Source organism: Vicugna pacos, chromosome 1 (genome assembly GCF_048564905.1).
Source record: "Vicugna pacos chromosome 1, VicPac4, whole genome shotgun sequence".
NCBI lineage: Eukaryota > Metazoa > Chordata > Mammalia > Artiodactyla > Camelidae > Vicugna > Vicugna pacos.
Window position 1 is genome coordinate 1,351,267 of NC_132987.1, and position 21,357 is coordinate 1,372,623.

The window sequence follows — 21,357 nt, forward strand, 5'->3', positions numbered from 1 at the left end:
ACACAATTTGGCAAAATCCAGATAGAATTTAATAGGAGTAAATACAGTATTTTTTTAAATGTCCATGCATTATGGATAGATAGGTTATTGATGAGTTGGTTCCCTAATTTTGTAGATGCAGAAGTTTTTATAGCTTCACAGACATTTCAGTCTTGCAGAGAGAAAAATTTCTTTGCATTTTGCTGAACATGTCCGGGTGGCTTTATCGAATTTGGTCCAGGCATCCAGAGGTGAATACACATCCAAACCTGAACCATTTGAATATATGCAAGATTTTAAGAGTCTAGAATGTCAGATCTGGAGTGTAACTCTGGTAAATGACATCAGTGTGTGGTCTCAAGAAAACTCCATTTGAGTGCAAAACTTCTCATAAGCCAAAAAAGGCTTTGAAACTGTGGCAAAGCCAGAGACTTTTGTGTGCCATATATGGCCACAAACCCATGGGGACAATCACAGGCCTTCTGGATTGCCAAGGGAAATCCATGTGAGGAGTCCAGCACTCACGGGAATCCAATAAGTCCCTGCCAGCCAGAGCACCTTCATTGCTGCTGTACTGTTTTGAGCAAATGTCTTTTCATCAGGTTCAAATTGGTTTGTTGTTACTTTTTGCATAAAAAAACAAACAACTTCTTGTTCCCTTGGTGAAAGTAAAAGCCTAACATTTTCTGATTTCTTTTGACAGAGAAAACATGAGCCAATGAATCTAACCTCTTCTGTGATGGTCTGCAGCTGGGAGCAACCAGATCGGTGTCAGTCCCTTTGCAGCCATTGGCTGGGAGCCTGCATGTTACCTGGAATGATATTTGAAACATGTCACACTAGCCGTGCCTTATCTGTGGGCTGGGAGGCGAGTCAGTCAGAATCTGCATTATGGAATGTATGTTTCAGATCCAAAGCTAGGAGATCTTTTTTAATAGCCAGAGAATGTAGTCATAAATATATCTATTATGGTATTTATGCAAGAACACTTTTAAAGATTTTTTTATTATAAAAATTTACCCCACAAAATTGAAAATGAAAGAATAGTGGAATTCAAAATCATCTCTACCTTAATTATAAATAAAGAATCTTAAAATCCTTCTAAACACTTTTTTTTGTTCAAATGAAGATATTTTCCCTTCCAAAAAGGAAAGTTATTATTTCACATAATTTTTGCTTTCTCCTTTTATTATACATTCCATATCAATAAATATAATTCTTTTAAACCCCTTTTAATGGCTGTTTAACACTATATTGAACAGATATGTAAATAGTCCTAGGTTTCAGAAATTTAAAAAATTGTCATTACAATACCACTGCAAAGAATATTTTGGTGTTTCTATTTTTAGTTACTAATTTGGACCAAAAATTAACATGTTTGCTTTTCTTCATCTAAAACATTGGTTATTTTATGAATGAACTGTAAGGATTTTAAATAACTTTTCAGTAATTTCAATGAAGAAATTATCTTTAAGACAAAAATGTATGATGGTTTGCAAACCTATTTTTATTATATCTTCACTTTTACCAGTGCCATATGTGTGTGTGTTTACACAAGTGCTTTAACTACCAGCAACGTAAGAAAAATCTGTGTACTAAAAATGTGAAAATAGTTTCCTGGTTTGTGTTTTCATTCTCCCAATATAGGTTTTGGATGACAAGCTTGTATCTGCAAAAGTACACACCCTGTGGGAGGTGTTCTGTACATACGCTGAGATACTGCACATAATATTGCCTCTGAAGCCCAATCATCTGATAACCCGGTCCTCAGCCTCTGATAACTTCAGCTGTTTTATGAAAGTCCTCCATGTGGATGAAAATATCAACAACTGGAACAAGAGCTTTTCATTGCCCTATTTGAGAAGAGCTGCGTGAATGGCTTTTATATTCAGGATAGAGATACATTCTCCAATCCAACCACCAGAAGCTGCATCGTAAGTCTAAACCGAGTTTAGTTGCTGTCTTGGGGGTGATTTAGAACCTGCTGTTGAATTATCATTGATTTGATTTGGTTGGTTTGGTTTGGTTTTTAAAAGCTGCCCATAAAAAGGAAAAAAGAGAAAGAACACAAATATGCCTACAGATTCCTGTTAGGATAGTAAACAGTGGCTGGTTAGTTACCTTGTATAAACCACACGCTCTCTTAGAATCTTTTTAGGTTTACTTCATCCTTTCTCAGATCAAGTATCAAGTAAAGGACACTGTTAAAAAAAAATCGGGATTTATAAGCTTGTGAGCTCCAGGATCTGCAAGGCAGCTTTCCCTCCCCATGGTGTAAGTCAAATGGCAGAAATGAAATAAAGCACCTCATGTCTCCTCAGGTGTTCACAGGAAAAGGCTAATCTTCTTGACCTTGTTTCTTCCTGGGAAAAATGAAGATAATATGTCAGGAGGTGACAAGCTCATTTAAGGCTGGAACCATGTTGTCTTGTTCACTGCTGAATCCCAGGCACCGGGAAGGCTGAGTTTAACGAGTGAATGAATGAACTGTAGTTCCCCCAGAGTTACCATGTGGGACAGTGACGATTAGCAGCTAAGAGCTTAGACTCGAGAGGGGAGGGTACAGCTCAAGTGATGGGGTGCATGCTTAGCAAGCATAAGGTCCTGGGTTCAGCCCCCAACACCTCTAAAATAGACAAATAACCCTAATTACCTCCCCACCCCCCACCAGAATTACCTTATTATCTCCCCGCCACCAAAAAAAAAAAAAAAAAAAAGAGAAGTGGCCAAGAGCGTAGACTCAAGCTGGAACACCTGTGCTGGTTTCTCGCTGTCGACCTTGTAAATGTTATTTAGCCTCTGTGTTTATCAAGAACCTCATCAATAAAATGGGGAAAATTGTAGTACCCACCTCGTAGAGTTGCTATGGGGATTAATGAATCTGTGTCAATGTTAGAACAGCCCTGCCTAATATTAAGTACTATGCATCTGTCAGCTCTTTTCATAATTACTGACAGATGTTATTATCAACCAAAGAAGTATTAGTTCTTTGTAACGGAAATGCATGTTAGACCATTTCATTTATCATTTTCTGTAATTCAGGCTTTTCCCTCTGAAATACCATTTTCTGTCTGTGCACTAGAAAGACACAGGACTTTCCAAATTTCATCTGTCTGGGTTCTTGTCATGATGGCAATACTGCAGAGTGCTGACATTTTTTAGGGACTGCGTCTGAGATGACAGCAACCCCTCAAATTCAGCAGTGCTTCTCTAACTGATAACATCTCACTTGAAATGAAGTGCTTATAATGTAACAGCTTCAGACGCTTAATGATGCCATAAATACAAGGATGTTATATCTAAGCTCTTTAAATAAATACTGTCATTGGAATAAAGGAAATACTATATTATAGCCCTCTATGACTTTGTTATCTTTGCTATCTATTTATCTGACTCTAAGACCAAAGAAAGCAAATACTAAGATTGATCGTTACTACTGTGTGGTACACGTTTTTGTGGATGAAGGCAATACTGAAATGCACTGTTTAAGATATTAAAATGGACACTAAACAGCTGCTTGATGCACATGCATGAACACAACAGGGAGCTGGGTGCAGGGAGCAGACACTGAGCTTCCTGGATCAGAGACCCAGCATAGCAGTGCAGCCAAGCTGTCCACATGTTTCATATTTATGTCCCAGCAAAATTAGCAGTGAGAGTCTTAAATGAACTTTGGGGACACTTGCAAACAGCTGTCATGATTACTAATGTGGGACACCAGGATTCTACAGTGTTTAGTTGGCATCTGTGCACACAGTTCTTTTCCACTAAAGCCTGTTGTAATTGCTGGTCCCACATCCAGGCTTAGGAATCATCTCATATGGTGTTTGGGAAGGAGGTAAGTGGAGTCAGGACCCTTGTTAAGGCTGGGTGGGTAACAATCTGGTGCTAGTACAGGAGAAAGGAAAGTAGGTCAGGTGGGAAGGAGAATGACTGGATTTAAATTTTGTTTCTTGAGTAAGCTAAATATATAACCTCATGTCAAGTTTCTTTGTTGTTTATATTCCATGTGCTGTCACCGAATGACTACTGAATTGTGGGGACAAAAAAGGCTGGGTTTTAGAATTGACCCTGCCCCCAACCAGCCAGAGTCCAGCTTCCTCTGGGTGTCCAAGGAGGGGGCTGGACCGTCAGGTGTCCCTCCACTGCAGCAGTTTGGGCACTTGGGTGGCCTAGTTTTTTTGCTGTGGAAGACTGGCCAGGTTGCAGGACATTAAGCATCTGCAAGGCTCTCCCCAGGTACCCACGGTGGCCCCAGGACTGTAACATCCAAGCGTTCCTTTCCACCCATATTTGCAAATGACCCTCAAGGGGTTAGTATTAATCCTGGGTGAAAATTATGAAAAATTATATGGTACCTCCATCCCTTCTGGCAAGTGATGGCCCCTTATTTACAAATGACCACGAAGTGTTAGCACCACATTTTATCAACAGAACATGTGATCACGTGGTGATAGTGACGCTCACCTGTTTGCTTCTGCTTCCCAGTGCAACTTCAGCCTCCGTCAGAGGACCTCAACTGCCCCAGCGAACAGGGCTTTCTGTATAGGGAATGAGATCCTCCTCGAAGCATAGACAAAAAGCAGCCCTTAGATCTCATCAGGTGAGCTGTTATGGAGAGCACTCCAGTGGGAAGGGCTCAGGGTTGCCCTCATGGCATCTGAGGGTGACAGTCCTCCAAGAGTGTTACCAACCAGGAAGCTCACAGGAGTTCTGAGCTTTGTTGCCCCAAGTTTTTACTGGAGGCCTTATAACAAAGACATGATTTATTGGGTCACTACCGACATGGCTAACCCAAACCCTAAATTTAAGTCAAACCTTTCCTTAGCCCTAACCACCGAGCCCCTTCCTCTCCTGGTGGTCACTCACTTGTCACAAAGCTCAAAGCCCCATTCCTCTAATCACATGGTTGATGCCTCTGGCTGGCCAATCCCCATCCTGAGTCATCCCATGAACACAAGCCATCCAAGGTTCCACCATGAATAGCAAAGACAATCCTATCTTGGGAAATTTCAAGGCTTTAAGTGTTGCCCTACAGGAACTGGGACCAAAGATCTACCAAATTCTTCATTAAACAGGAGTAAATGTAAGTTTTCACTTAAATTATAAAATAAGAGAGAAATTCTCACTGCTTTGCTGTATCTGCTGTTCGACACCGGTTCACTACACCACGTGACTGTAATGTCGCGCTCAGCATGTGTCTCCTCAGAGCAGCAGTGCCGGCTGCTCCCCGGGAGCTTATGCTGTTTGGGCAAGGCTGCTGGGGGGAGGGAGGTCAAGGACAACCGAGCAAACAATAATTATCGGGCGAATAAGGAAACAATGTCACATTGAAATGAAGGAAATAACACAGTGTTGAGATGGGAGACTTGGGGGGAAGTCAGTCAAGAAAGCTATCTTTGAGTAGGTTACATGTGAGCTGAGATGGTGATAAGGAGGCTGGACTTTGAGAATCTGGGAAAAGTCGCCCCAGGAATAGAGGCAGCTTGTCCATTGGCCCCGAGGCACAAATGTGCTCAGCAGGTTTGAGGAGACACTGGAGCCAGCGCTGGTGAGAGGGATGAGACGCGAGGTTTAGAAGGGCATCAGGAGCACGGAAAGGAGTGTAGACTCTAAGCGCAGTGAGAAGCAGCCATGATAGTTTAAGCACTAAAGTAATTTCCTCTCACTCACATTTTGCAAAGATAATGTGGAGAATGAATTGCAGGGACCCAGGAAGCAGGGAGGCCGGGGAGGAGGCCCTTGGATTGAGCCAGATGAGAGATGGTGGGAGCCAGGGAGGAATTCGTTTGGGAAGTGGAGCTGACAGGATGCAGTTATGGGCTGGCTGTGGATGGTGAGGAGAAGAGGGTCAAGGTAGCACCAGGTCGGCCTGGAGCCAGGTGCCTGATCTTCCTAATCTCAGTGCCCCATGCAGGTGCCCACCTACTTGGGCAAACCTCTTAACCTTCAAAGTGAGGGTTTTAAAACACTGAAGTATTTTTGTTTGTTTCACATTTTATGGAAAGATTCAAACATTTACAGAAGTAGAGAGAACAGCACAGCCAGTCTGCCTGTAGCAGTCACCCAGCTCCAGAATTAAAAACTCAGAGTCACTGTTGTTGCATCTTTCATCTCCAACTCCTCCTCTCCCCCATTATGGGATCATTTTGAAGACAATACTACATAGCTTAACTTTTCATTAGTGAAATGACAAGGTCTCTTTCAAATACAATTGGAATATTCCTTTTTTTTTTTTAATATGGAACGCTTCACGAATTTGCGTGTCATCCTTGCGCAGGGGCCATGCTAAACTTCTCTGTATCGTTCCAATTTTAGTATATGTGCTGCCGAAGCGAGCACTATTCCTTTTTTATTTAGGGTTACAAAGTAATTCCCTGATTGTCACAAAAATACACTTTTAAGTAGTTTTGGGGTTGAAATCGGGATCCAGACTAGGTTCAGACATTGCAGCTTGCATATCTCTCAAGTGGGTTCTAATCTAAAATTTTCCTGTTTCTCATTTTCCTTGAAATTCCTGAGGGTTTTCTCTATTTCCTGTTTGGCTGATTTCATTGCCCCCCGTGGTGTTAGACTTCTTTCTCCATCCTATGTATTTGCTTTAGCTAAGTGATTTGATCCTCCCCTAAAATCTTGATCTGATTGAGGTTCAACTTTGTGCAAGAATACTTGTTATGTGAAGTTTTGTACTCCTGTCATAAGGTACATAATTTCCAGTTGACTCTCTTTTTTGTGATGACAGCAGCCAATAATGATTGTCACCTGGGATCATTATTTTATAAGGAATTTTATTTCTTGTGGTCATACACTAATTTCCTCCCTCAATTATCAGCAGGATCACAGTCATGAAGAGGCATTTTCTCATTAACCCGAGTTATCCTGTAGAGCACAGTTTTAAAAGAGGATGTTTGTACATATGTAAATATTTGAAGTTGATACATTTTTCTTTTCTTTTTAAAATTTTTTTCTAATGGAGGTACTGAAGATTGAATCTAAGACCTTATTCATGCTAAGCACACACGCTGCCACTGAGTGTACCCGATCTCCCTTGAGGTTCATATTTATATATTTTCCTTCTGTTATTTTTGTTTTGTTATACAGAATTTGATGGCAGGGCAATGAGTTTGATGGCTCTTTAATCATTCTTTATGGGCTTTTGGGATTTGTGTGTGTGTTTGTAAAGAAAACAATTTTCCCACTATTTTAAGTATGTTTTGCTAAGGAAAATATGTTGATCTGTTCCCTGCCCCTGGTCCATGTTTTCCCTTTGTTGCTTCCCACTAGTGGCCCCTTGAGGTCTGTGACAAGACTAGCATGACGTTAATCAAGATTGAAGGAGATCTGAAGAGATTTATTCAAGGAGATGAAGTTTGTAGACAATGTATTGGAAAGTATTGAGAAAGTTTTTCATTAGGGTAAGGTCTGGGGTTGAATTGTCAAGTGCACAGAAATCTAATCTATGAACCACCAAGACAATTATTAACTCCAGGTAAAACAAAGTAGGGAAGAAAAAAGTAAGCCTAGCAGCCAACTTGCTACAGCTGTGAGCAGTCTGTACAGAGAGCTAATAATGCAAAGCAAGGCTACTGAGCTGATCATAATTATAATGTAATTGTATCAAAAGGTTGGAAGAATGAAGTTTTGGATGTGTAGATGAGATGGGGTTTGAAAGAGAGCTTAGTCCTCATTTTCCAAAATAGAAAGTTAAATAGGTGATACATAAAGCTGAAAAAGTCAGTAGGCTGCGTTACAAGGATATTAGTCAGAGATAGGGAGTAATTATTCCAGGAGTCAGCAGTAGGAGCTGAACGTGGTTGCTTCTGGCCAGGAAATGAGGCGGTGGTTGGGAACTGCTCCTTTTTACAATCGGTGTTTGAGAACTGTTTGACTCTTTAATGAATGTATGGTGTAACTTTGATAAAAAGAAATCAAAGCTGAATTTTGAAAATTTGATATTAAGAATTGGGGTGTTTTTGACAGAGAGGGATAACAATCAGACAAACTACATTTGAAGGGATTCTCATTATTCCTAGCCTTTCAGCAAGGACTAGGGGGCAGATATCTGTTTAAGGTTCAAAAATTCTGTCTGACCTTCTTACCGACATGTAACCTTTGTAAATAACGAACTCCCCGTCACTGTTAAAATTCAGGCAGAGGCTGCCTGACCAGCTCTCTAACTGTAGCAGGGTGTGTTTACCATTGGGCAGTTGGAGCAGGCAGCTTCTAACATTCTTTCAGTTTTGAATGTGGCATTTTCAGGACGGAAAGTTGATCAGAATGTATTACAAAAAGCTTAACAAGAAAGAGTCCAAGACATCTCAAACCCATTGCGAGGGTTTTCTCTGCCAGACACCATCCTGAGCCTGCCATCTGTGAGCCAGGCCACAAAGCCCAGTCACATGAGAATGAACACACTTTGTCTCTCCTATCTGATTTGGCATCGGGCTCAGCCCTTTTCCCCATGGAATGGTCCACGCCCAGGTCTCTGACGATGGAGCTGGTCTCACAGCAGCCTTGTGAGCGCTGATCCAGCCCAAGGGGGTTCGTGCTTGAAGTTTCCCAGGACTCCAGGCTGTTCTCAGAGCTGAGTCCCCCCTAGGGGGGAAGCTCCAGACTGAGCCGGAAGCCTCAGAGAGAACTCAGAGCTGAAGAAATCCACAGGTTTTACCAAGCACTGCCGAGTCAGTAATGAGCCAGTTGACGGAAGTCTCAGCAACAGCAAGACACACCTGAGCCGCCGTCTGATTGTTCCGCCTCATTCCTAAACAGTCTGTGTCTGCCTGTCTGCGTCTGTCTCCCTTTCAGGACCAGCCTGGAACCGCTTCATGCCCTACCTTCTTTCTTCTAATCTTGCCTCCCTGGCCTGTTCCATCTACTCCAGATTAACTGAGAAACATTGAAGAGTTTTTAAAACCGAGGAATAACAGACGTGCTAGATACAAAGAATACAGGGCAGTACCATCCTCAGTCACATCCCTCCTGCCCTCTCCCATTCTCACAATGAGTTTTATAAATATTTTGTCAGAGAGAAATTGCACTCCCAGTTGTTATCATTATCAGACATTTCCTTATTATCTGTGGTTTACGATGCATTTGCTCCAGGGAAGTTCCCGAAATAAGGCAGGAGCAGATGACTGAGCCACTTGTTGATGTCCACTTGTGTCAAGCCTGTTTAGAATGAACTTTGGGGGGATTTGTTGAATGTGCCTGACTGTCCAGTGAGTGGTGATGATCCCCTGCATCTGCTCCAGAGTCGGCCTCTTCCCCTCCTTTGCTCTGTTCTCATTTATCTCTCTTCAGCAGGTGAACCAGTTATGCGTACTTCCTTAATACATAAAATACTTATTTCATGGTAGAATTTGAAGGATGCTATGAAAACGCATATGTTTTAAGTGTGAATTGAGTCAGAGGTTTAACCTTAAATCCCCCTTGACTTAGAATCAGAAATTAATATGATGGAGGGAGGGTATAGCTCAGTGGTAGAGTGCATGCCTAGCATGCATAAAGTCCCGGGTTCAATCCCCAATGCCTCCATTTAAAAACAAATAAATAAACCTAATTATGCCCCCTCCACAAAAAAAAAGACAAAAGAAATTAACATGAGGATGAAGTTACAGAGAGATTATGTGTGTCTTCTGAAACTACCTTTTGTCTTTCTGCAGGAATTTCTACGGAGAGAAGGTCGGAATCTACTTTGCTTGGCTGGGCTATTACTCTCAGATGCTCAACCTGGCAGCAGTCGTGGGGGTGACTTGCTTTCTGTATGGATATTTTAATCAAAATAACTGTACCTGGAGGTAACTTCTCTTTATACCTTGTTACCGTGCTTACTTAACTTAGAATAACATTCTTCAGGAGCATCCATGTTGTTGCAAGTGGCCCTATATTTTCAGTTTTTATGGACGAGTAGTATTCCATTGTATAAATATATCACTTCTTTAGCCAGTCATCCGTTGATGGACATTTAGGCTGTCTCCATGCCTTTGCTATTGTAAATAGTGCTGCTATGAACATTGGCGTGCAGGTGTCATCTTGAAGTAGGGTTCCTTCAGGATATATGCCCAGGAGCGGGAATCCTGGGTCATATGGCAATTCTATTCCTAGTGTTTTGAGGAATCTCAATACTGTTTTCCACAGTGGCTGCACCAAACTGCATTCCCACCAGAAGTGTAGGAGATTCCCCCTTTTCCACAGCCTCTCTAGCATTTGACATTTGTGGATTTTTGAATGATGGCCATTCTGACTGGTTTGAGGTGATACCTCATTGTAGTTTTGATTTGCATTTCTCTTATAATTAGTGAAACTGAGACTTTTTTTCTGTGCCCATTGATCATTTGTATGTCTTCCTTGGAGAAATGCTTGTTTAGGTCTTCTGCCGATTTTTGGATTGGGTTATTTGGTTGTTTCTTATTAAGTCATATGGGCTGCTTATATATTCTGGAGATCAAACCTTTGTCAGTTTCATTTGCAAAAATGTTCTCCCATTCTGTAGGTTGTATTTTTGTTTTACTTATGGTGTCCTTTGCTGTGCAGAAGCTTGTAAGTTTCTTTAGGTCCCATTTGTTTATTCCTGCTTTTATTTCTATTGCTTGTGTAGACTGCCCTAGGGGAATATTTCTGACATGTATGTAAGATATTTTGCCTGTATTTTCTTCCAGGAGGTTTATTGTATCTTGTCTTATGTTTATCTTCATGAAGAGACTGTCTTTATTCCATTGTATATTCTTGCCTCCTTTCTCAAAGATTGGTTGACCAAAAGTTTGTGAGTTCATTTCTGGGCTCTCTATTCTGTTCCATTGGTCTATATGTATGTTTTTGTACCAATACCATGGTGTCTTGATGCCTGTAACTCTATAGTATTGTCCGAAGTCTGGGAGAGTTATTCCTCCAGGCTCTTTCTTTTTTCCTTCAGTAATGCTCTGGAAATTCTATATCTTTATTGGTTCCATATAAATTTTATTGTGATTTGTTCTAGTTCTATGAAATATGTCTGGGGTAATTTGATAGGGATTGCATTAAATCTGTAGATTGTCTTGGGCAGTGTGACCATTTTAACAGTATTGATTCTTGCAATCCAAGAGAATGGGATACCTTTCCATTTTTTAAATTTTTTTTTTATTTTCCTTCACCAATGGTTTATAGTTTTCTGTGTATAATTCTCTAACCTCTGTGGTTAGATTTATTCCTAGATATTTTATTACTTTGGGTGCTATTTTAAAGGGGATTGTTTCTTCACTTCTTTTTCTGTTGATTGATCATTAGTGTAAAGAAATGCTACTGATTTTTGAACATTAATCTTGTAACCTGCTACCTTGATAACTCCTTCGATCAGTTCTAGTAGCTTTTGTGTGGACCTTTTAGGGTTTTCTAGATATAGTATCATGTCATCTGCATATAGTGACACTTTTACCTCTTCTTTTACAATTTAGACCCCTTTTACTTTTCTTACTTGCCTGATTGCTCTATCCAGGACTTCCATGTCTATGATGAATAGGAGTGGTGATAGTGGGCATCTTTGTCTTATCCCAGATTTTAGTGAGAAGCTTTTGAGTTTTTCACCCTTGAGTGCTCTGCTGGCTGTAGGTTTGCCATATATAGCTTTTATGATGTTGAGTTATGTTCCCTCAATACCCACATTGGTGAGAATTTTTATCATAAATGGGTGTTGAATTTTATCAAAAGCTTTTCTGCATCTTTTGAGATGATCATGTGGTTTTTGTCCTATTTCTTGTTGATGTGAAGTATTACATTGATTGATTTGCATATGTTGAACCACCATTGTGTCCCTGAGATGAACCCCATTTGAGCATGATATATAATCTTTTTTATGTGCTGTTGGATTCTATTTGCTAGTATTTTGGTAAGGACTTTTTGCATCTCTGTTCATCAGTGATATTGGTCTGTAATTCTCTTCTTTGCTGGTGTTTTTGCCCGGTTTTGTTATCAGGGTGGTGGTGGCTTCATAGAATGAGTTTGGGAATATTACTTCTTTTCAGTCTTCTGGAAGAGTTTGAGAAGGACGGGTATGAGTTATTCTTTGTATGTGTGGTAGAATTCCCCAGTGAAGCTGTCCAGTCTGAACTTTTATATGTAGGAAGGTTTTCTTTTATTGTTAATTCGATTTTATTCCTAGTGATGGGTTTCTTCAAGTGGTCGGTTTCTTCTTCATTCAGTCTTGGTGGACTATATGTTTCCAGAAACTTGTCCATCTCCTCTAGGTTATTCATTTTTTTCCATGTAGTTTTTCATGATATTGTCATATGATATTCTGTATTTCTATGTTATTTGTTGTAATTTCTCCATTTTCCTTTCTTATTTTGCAAATTTGTGCTCTCTCTTTTTTCTTCTTTGTGAGTTTGGCCAGAGGTTTGTCGATTTAATTTACTCTTTCAAAAATCTAGCTTTTGGTTTCATTGATTATTTTCTTTTTTTTTAAACTCTATTTTATTTATTTCCTCCCTGATCTTTATTATTTCCTTCCTTCTGCTGACTTTTGGGTGTTTTTGGTCTTCTGTTTCTAGTTCTTTTAACTGGTGGGTTAGATTGTTTATTTGATATTGTTCTTTTCTGAGGAAGGCCTGTATCACCCTAATCTTTCCCCTTAGCACTGTTTTGCTGTGTCCCATAAGTTTTGTGTGGTTGTGTTTTCATTTTCGTCTCAAGGTATTCTTTAATTTCAACTTTGATTTCATCATTGACCCATTGATTTTTTTAATAGCATGTTGTTTAATCTCTATGCTTTCCTTTATTTCTCCTTTGTTTCTCTGTAGTTAATTTCTGGTTTCAATGGCTTTGTGGTCAATAAAGATTCTTGAGATAAATTCTATCTTCTTAAAATTGTTGAGGCTTCTTTTGTGACCAAGTGCATGACCAATTTTAGAAAATGTTCCACGTGCACTTGAAAATAATGTATATCCTACTTTGGGGGGTTGTAATGCTCTCAAAAATATATACTAAATCTAATTTTTCTCTTGTATCATTTAATTTCTCTGTTACCTTATTTATTTTCTGTCTGGAAGATCTGTCTAGTGATGTTAATGTGGTGTTAAAATTTCTGACAATGATTGTATTCCCATCAATTTCCCCTTTTATCTCTGTTAGTAGTTGTTTTATGTACTTAGGTGCTCATGTTGGATGCATATATATTAATGATTATAATATCCTCATCTTGTATTGCTCCTTTAATCATAAAATGTCTTTTTTTTTTCTTGAATAGGAGTGGTGATAGTGGGCATCCTTGTCTTGTCCCAGATTTTAGTGGGAAGCTTTTGAGTTTTTCACCGTTGAGAACTATGCTGGCTGTAGGTTTGTCATATATAGCTTTTATTATGCTGAGATATGTTCCCTCTATACCCACTTTGACGAGAGTTTTTATCATAAATGGGTGTTGAATTTTATCAAATGCTTTTTCTGCATCGATTGAGATGATCATGTGGTTTTTGTCCTTTCTCTTGTTGATGTGATGTATTACACTGATTGATTTGCATATATTGAACAAGCCTTGTGTCCCTGGGATGAACCCCACTTGGTCATGATGTATAATCTTTTTTATGTGTTGTTGGATTCTATTTGTTAAAATTTTGGTGAGGATTTTGGCGTCTATGTTCATCAGTGATATTGGCCTATAATTCTCTTTTTTTGTAGTGTCTTTGCCTGGTTTTGGTCTCAGGGTGATGGTGGCTTCATACAATGAGTTTGGGAGTATTCCCTCCTATTCAATCATCTGGAAGAGTTTGAGAAGGACTGGTATGAGTTCTTCTTTGTATGTTTGGTAGAATTCTCCGGTGAAGCCATCCGGTCCTGGACTTTTATTTGTAGGGAGGTTTCTAATTGATTTCTATTTCCTTTCTAGTGATCGGGTTGTTCAAGTGTTCAGTTTCTTCTTGATTCAGTTTTGGTGGACAGTATGTTTCCAGAAACTTGTCCATCTCCTCTAGGTTATCCAGTTTGGTTCCATATAGTTTTTCATAATATTCTCGTATGATATTCTGTATTTCTATTTTGTTTGTTGTAATTTCTCCATCTTCCTTTCTTATTTTGCTAATTTGTGCTCTCTCTTTTTTCTTCTTTGTGAGTTTGGCCAGAGGTTTGTCGATTTTATTTACTTTTCCAAAAAACCAGCTTTTGGTTTGGTTGATTTTTTCTATGGTCTTGTTAATCTCTATTGAATTTAATTCCTCTCTGATCTTTATTATTTCTTTCCTTCTGCTGCTTTTTGGGGCTTTTTGTTCTTCTTCTTCTAATTGATTCAGGTGGTGGGTTAACTTGTTTATTTGAGATTGTTCTTCTTTTTTGAGGAAGGCCTGTATCGCTATAAACTTCCCTCTTAGCACTGCCTTTGCTGTGTCCCATAGGTTTTGAGTGCTTGTGCTTTCAGTATCATTTGTCTCAAGGTATTTTTTAATTTCAGCTTTGATTTCCTCATTGATCCATTGTTTTTTCAATAACATACTGCTTAATCTCCATGCTTTTCTTTTTTTCTCCTTTGTTTCTCTGTTGTTGATTTCCAGTTTCATGGCATTGTGGTCAGTAAAGATGCTTGAGATAATTTCTATCTTCTTAAATTTGTTGAGGTTTCTTTTGTGTCCAAGTACATGATCGATCCTGGAAAATGTTCCATGTGCACTTGAAAAGAATGTATATTCTATTTTTGGGGGGTGTAAAGCTCTGAAAATATCCACCAAATCTAGTTTTTCTATTGTAGTATTTAATTTCTCTGTTGCCTTGTTTATTTTCTGTCTGGAAGATCTGTCTAGTGATGTTAATGCAGTGTTAAAATCTCCAACTATGATTGTATTCCCATCAATATCCCCCTTTATCTTTGTTAGAAATTCTTGTATGTACTTTGGTGCTCCTATATTGGGTGCATATATATTAGCGAGTGTAATATCTTCATCTTGTATCACTCCTTTAATCATTATAAAATGTCCCTCTTTATCTTTCTTTATGGCCTTTCTTTTAAAGTCCATTTTGTCTGAAATCAGTACTGCTGCACCTGCTTTTTTGTCGTTTCCATTTTCATGGATTATCCTTTTCCGTCCATTCACTCTCAATCTGTATGTGTCCTTCTCCCTAAAGCATGTCCCTTATATGCAGTGTATTGAAGGTTCTTGATTTATTATGCAGTCTACCACTCTGTCTTTTGACTGGAGCATTTAGTCCATTAACATTTACAGTAATTAATGATAGATGAGTGTTTATTGCTATTTTGAACTTATTTTTGCAGATGATTTTGTATTTCTTCTCTGTTGCTTTCTTCTTCCTTTTGTGGTATGGTAATTTTCCTTTGTATTATCTTGGATTGTATTTAGTTTTTGTGACTCACTTGTAAGTTTTTGGCTTGTGGTTACACTTTTTTGTAAGTCTGTTAACCAATTACTCTAACTGTGTGTTCTAAACTGATAGTAATGTAATCTCAAACCCATCCTACCGAGAACAAAAAATTTAAAAAAAAAGAAGAAGAAGAAGAAAGAAAAAATACTCTATATTTTCTTGCTTCCCTCTCCCACTCAATGAGTTAGATGTCTTCTTTTACAATTTCATCTTTATTCTATTTGTAATTCATGGTAGTTATCACCTTTCCAGTTAAAGTTCTCATTTCTGTAGCATCCTACTTCTTTTCTATTTAGAGTAGACCTTTCAATATTTCTTTTAGCATGGGTTTAGTGTTGCTAAAGTCTTTTAGTTTTTGCTTCTCTGTGAAAATCTATATCTCTCCTTCTATTCTAAAGGATAGCCTTGCTGGATAGAGTATCCTAGGCTGCATCTTTTTTTCATTCAGAACTTTGAATATATCTTGCCACTCCCTTCTGGCCTGTAGTGTTTCTGTAGAGAAATCAGCTGAGAGCCTTCTCTTGTAGCTCACTCTTTGTTTTTGTCTTGCTGCCTTTAGGATCATTTCTTTATCCTTCAGTCTGGCCATCTTGATTATGATATGTCTTGGTGTGGGTCTCTTTATGCTCTTCCTGTTTGGGAACCTCTGAGCCTCCTGTGCTTGGGTGTCTGATTCCTTCTTTAGGTTTGGGAAGTTTTCAGTCATGATTTCTTTATATACCTTTTCCATCCCCTTTGTTCTTTCTTCCCATACTAGATCCCCTATTTTGCATAGATTGGCATGCTTTATATTATCCCATAGGTTCCTTATATTGTTTTCATTGTTTTATATTTGTTTTTCTCTCAGCTGTTCTGATTGGGTGCTTTCTGTTGTCCTGTCTTCTAGGTCACTTATTTGTTCCTCTGCATTATCTAGCCTGATTTTTACAGCCTTTAGATCAGATCTCATTTCAGCCAATGAATTTACCAATTCTAATTGGCTCTTCTTTTATAGATTCTATTTTGTTTTTGACATATTTTATGTCTCTAAACACTATCTCTTTTAGTTCCTTCAGTAATTTGATCACTTCTTTTTTGAAATCTTGATCTAGTAGGCCATCAATGTCTATTTCATTGATCGTACTTTCAGGGGATTTCTCTTGCTCTTTTAATTGGGAATACTTCCTTTGCTTTTTCATACTGCTCATATATCTCTGGCACTGTGGCTTAAGGGGTATCAGTTATCTATTTTGGTCCTTAAAGGAGTTTATTTATTTATCTAAAGCCTATGTGGAAATATAACTTAAAAATGAAAGAGAGAGAGAGAGAATTTTAAAGGATGGAGGAAAAGAAGGTTTGAAAACAGTGTATAATCAATAATAGAAGAGCAAATTGAAGCAGAATAGCAGTCAAGTTGAGATGTCTTTTAAAAGCCTTAATAAAAAGAAGAAAAAAATCAAAACACAATATTTGAAACCTGTGAATAATCAATAACAGATCAAAACCAAGAGAATTAAAAAAGAAATGAGAACTGTAAACATATAGAAATGTTTAAAAAGTAAAGATTAAAAAGGTAATAGAAAATAAAACAGATATAAAAAGATTTAAAAAACAAAGATGTGTTCTCCTAGAGACTGTGTGCTCTTAATGGTTTTATTGAGCGGTCTTTGTGTCTTCACCCTTTTTCATGAACTCAGCTTGCTCTTTTTGCCCCTTCATCTGTGCTACTCACAGTGTCCATCGGCAAGAATATCGTGCCCCTCCAACACTGGGTCAGGTGCTGCTCTCCTTCGTGGTGGGCCGGTGGGTCCCTCCCCCTCCAGATGCCGCAGTCAGTGCTGTTCCAGTTACTCCATAGGTGGACTCAGCTTCAAGAATAACAGCTTTATGGAGATATAATTCACATACCATAAAATGCAGCCTTTGAAAGTGTGCATTAGGGTTTTAAGTACATTTCAGAGCTTTGTAGCCATCACCCCCAAAAGGAACCAGTACCCTTTAGTAAGTCAGTCCCTTACCTTCCTTTCCTTTAGCCCCCAGCAGCCACCACTCTTTCTGCCTCTACGGATTTGCCTGTTCTGGGCATTTCATATAAGTAGAACCATAGAGTATGCTGCCTTTTTTGATTGTCGTCTTTCATTTAGTGTGACGTTGTCTAGTCTCATCCATGGTGTAGCATATACCAGTACCCAAATTCCTTTTTGTGTTCAAGTAATATGCCATTGTTATAAATACTCCACATTGCTAATCCATCCATCAGTTGATGATGAATAATTCTGCTGTAAATGCTCATGGATAAGTTTTTGTGTGAACACATATTTTCAGTTCTCTTGAGAATATATCAAAAAAATGGAATTTCTGGGATGTATTCTACTTTTAACATTTTGAGGTATTGCTAAAGTAGTTTTTAAAGGGACTGCACCATTTTATATTTCCAGTAATAATGTATGAGTAATCCAGATTCTCCACATCCCCAACACTTTTTATTACCGGGTTTATAGATACATATTTATATATCATATATCATATATATTTGTCATCCTGGTTGGTGTGAAGTGGCATGTCATTGTGCTTTGATTTCTATTTCCCTGATGCCTACTGATGTTGAACATCTTTTTATGTGCTTATTTCCCATTCTTATGTCTTCTTTGGAGAAACATCTATTCAAATTCTTTGCCCATTTTAATTGTATTTGTCTTTGTATTGTCACATTTTAAGTCTTCTTTGTCTATTCTGTATAAAAGTCCCTTATCAGGGAAAATATTGGAAATAATTTCATCCATCCTGTGGATTGTCTTCTTACTTTCTTGATGAAGTCCTTTGAAGCACAGAAGTTTTTAATTTTACTGAAGTCCAGTTTACTTGATTTTTTTCTTTTGTTGTTTGTGCTTTTGGTGTCATTTATTACAAGTATTTGTAATCCAAAGTCCTGAAGATTTTCTCATTGTTCATTTTGTAAAAGTTTTATAGTTTCAGGTCTGTGATTTATTTTCAGTTAAGTTTCATAAATGGTGTTAAGATAAAAGTTCAGTTCTCTTTCTTTCCAGGTGTTTGTGCAGGCGTCCCAGCATCATTTTAGTAAAAATTATTTTTCCCCATTGGATTGTCACGGCACCTTTGTCAAAAATTAAATGGCTATGTGTAAGAGTTTGTTTATGGACTCTCAATTCTTTTCTCTCAATCTATTTGTCTGTTCTTTATGCAAGTACCACACTGTATGGATTACAGTTTTGTTAGTCAGTATTGAATTTGGAAACTTCAAAACTTTGTTTTTTTTCAAGATTGTTTTGACTATTCTGGGTATCTTGCATTTCCATATTAGTTTTAGGATCAGCTTGTTCATTTCTGCCAGAAAGCCAGAGTTGCATAGCACCTATAGGTCATTTTGAGGACATTTGCCATCCTAACAATAATAAGGCTTCTGATCCATGAAAACAGAAGAGCTTTCCATTTATTTTAGGTCATTTTTAAATTCTATCAGTAGTATTTTAGTTTTCTATATACAAGTTTCAGACATTTTTCTCAGTATTCCACATATTTTTGTTAATATTCCTAAGTATTTTATTCTTTTTGATGCTATTGTAAATGAAAATGATTCCTTCATTTTATTTTTAGATTATTCACTGCTGTTGTATAGAAATATAATTACTTTTTTATATATTGATTTGTGTCTTACAATTTTGGTCAGACTGGGCTATTAATTTTAATTGGATTTTTTTTTCTTTTCTCTCTTTTTATTCTTTGTGGGTTCCTTGTGATTTCAATATATAATATCATGTCATCTGGAATCAAAACAGTTTTATTCTTTTCTTTCTAATCTAGAGGCTTTATTTTCTTTGTCTGGTTGCTTTGACTAGAACCTCTAGTACAATGTGGATTGTGGGAGGAAATAATTCAGTCTTTCAACATTATGTATGATCTTTGCTCCAGGTTTTTCAAAGATGTTCTCTGTCAAGTTGAGGAAGTTCTCTTCTATTCCTAGTTTTTATCCATTTTTCTATTAATATGGCATATTTCATGGATTGACTTTTGTATGTTGAACTGCCTTTGCATACCTGGATACATCCCACTTAATTGTGGTCTATTTTATATGTTACTGGATTGGATTTGCTTGTATTCTGTTTAGGATTTTTGCATTTATATTCATAAGAGATAGTCTTTAGTTTTCTTGTGATGCCTTTGTCTGGTTTTGGTATCAGTGTGATACTAGTCTCATTGAATGAATTGGGAAGTGTTTCCTCCTCTTTATTTTTAGACGAGTTTGTGAAGCATTGTTTTCTTTTTTGTTTTTGTTTCTGTTTTTTCTTTAAGTCGTTGATGGAATTCACCAGCAAAGCCTTGCGGGCCTAGCATTTCCTTGTGGGAATGTTTTCGATTACTATTTCCGTCACTAATTACTGTAGGATTATTTGAGTTTTCTATTTCTCCTTGAATTGGCTTCAGTCATTTATGTCCTTCTAGGAATTTATCCATTTCATCCAGATTATCTCATTTATTGGCTATATAATTATCCATGGTATTCCCTTATGTTCCTTGTTATTTTTGTAAGGGCAGTAGTGACATCCTTCCTTTCATTTCTCATTTTAGTAATTTGAATCTTCTCTCTTTTTTTTAATACTAGCTAAAAATTTGTCAATATTGTTGATCTTTTCAAAGAACCAACTTTTCTTTTTGTTGATTTTTCTCTGTTGTTCATCTATTCTCTATTCCATTTATTTCTGCATTTAGTATTTGATTAGAATGTTTAATTCATTTACATTAATGTAATTTCTTATCAGGTTGAAGTTACATCTGCTATCTGCTTTCTATATGTCTTTTTTTCCCCATTCCTCTATTACTACACTTTTTTGTACAATGTAGGAATTTTCAAGTGTGCCATTTTAATTTGTTGTTTATTTTATCTTTTTTCTCCTCCTCCTCCTCCTCTTCCTCCTCCTAACTTCTCCACTGCCCTGGAGATTATAATTAACATCTGTTTTAAAGCAATCAAGTTCACATGAATGCCAACTTAATTTCAATAGTACACCAAAATTTTGCTTTGGTATCAATCTTTTCCCTCCCCCTCCTCATGCTGTCACTGTCATACAAATTACACCTTTATGCATTATAAGCACATCTATACAGTTTCATAAGTATTGTTTTATGCAGTTGTCCTTTACATCAAATAGAACAAAACATTTACATGTTATACTCTATTTATACTGTTTTATTTTTTTACCCAAGTAGTAGTGCTTTTTATTTTTCAGGCGACTGTCCTTTCATTTACACCTGCTGAACTATCCTTTGTATTTCTTGTAGGGCAGGCCTGCTAGCAATGTATTCTTTCAGATTTTGTTTTTGTAGGGGTGTCAATTTCTCCTTTAATTTTTTTGAAGGATCATTTTGCTGGCTATAAAATACTTGGTGACAGTCTTTTCCTTTTATCTCTTTGACAATACCATCCCAATGCCTTCTGGTCTCCATGGTTTTTGATGAGAAATCAACTGTCTTACTGAGGAGCCTTTCTATATGTTGAGCCCCTTTTCTCTTTCTGCTGTCAAGGTCCTTTGTTCTTGTCTTTTCACACACTGAGTCTGATGTGCCTACTTTAGATGTCTCTACGTTTATACCACGTGGAGTATGTTGAGCTGCTGGGATGTAAAAATTAATGTGTTCATCAAATTTGGGAAGATTTCAGCCATTATTTCTTTATATATTATTTCTGCCACTTTTTTTCTCTCCTTCCTTCTGGCGCTCCCATTATGTGTGTATTGGTATTGTTGATGGTGTCCCACCTATCTCTGACACAGTGTTCATTTTTTTTTATTCCTTTTCCTTTCTGTTCCACAGGCTGGATAATCTCAGTAGTTTTAAGTTAACGACTTTTTCTTCAACCAGTTCATATCTACAGAGAAACCTCTTATTAAAGTTTTCATTTTAGTCATTATATTTGTATCTCTAGAATTTCTAGTTGGTTTTTAATATAGATTTTATTTATTGATATTCTCTGTACAGTGAGATGTTCACATAAGTTAATTTTTTAGGCATGGTTTCTGTTAGCTTTTTGAACATATGTGTAATTGCTTA

At 37.6% G+C, this 21,357-nt stretch overlaps 1 long non-coding RNA gene and 1 other non-coding gene across 2 annotated transcripts; one reads left to right on the top strand and one right to left on the bottom strand.

Annotated features, from left to right (window-relative positions):
- The first annotated feature begins 702 nt into the window (after window positions 1–702).
- LOC140699254 (uncharacterized) lies at window positions 703–2,555 on the top strand. The gene is made up of 3 exons (XR_012077291.1): window positions 703–877; window positions 1,627–1,913; window positions 2,301–2,555. It is a non-coding gene; the product is annotated as an uncharacterized lncRNA (long non-coding RNA).
- A 3,659-nt stretch (window positions 2,556–6,214) lies between these two features.
- Window positions 6,215–6,321, bottom strand: LOC140699359 (U6 spliceosomal RNA). The gene has a single exon (XR_012077489.1). It is a non-coding gene; the product is annotated as a U6 spliceosomal RNA (small nuclear RNA).
- Between the last annotated feature and the right edge of the window lie 15,036 nt (window positions 6,322–21,357).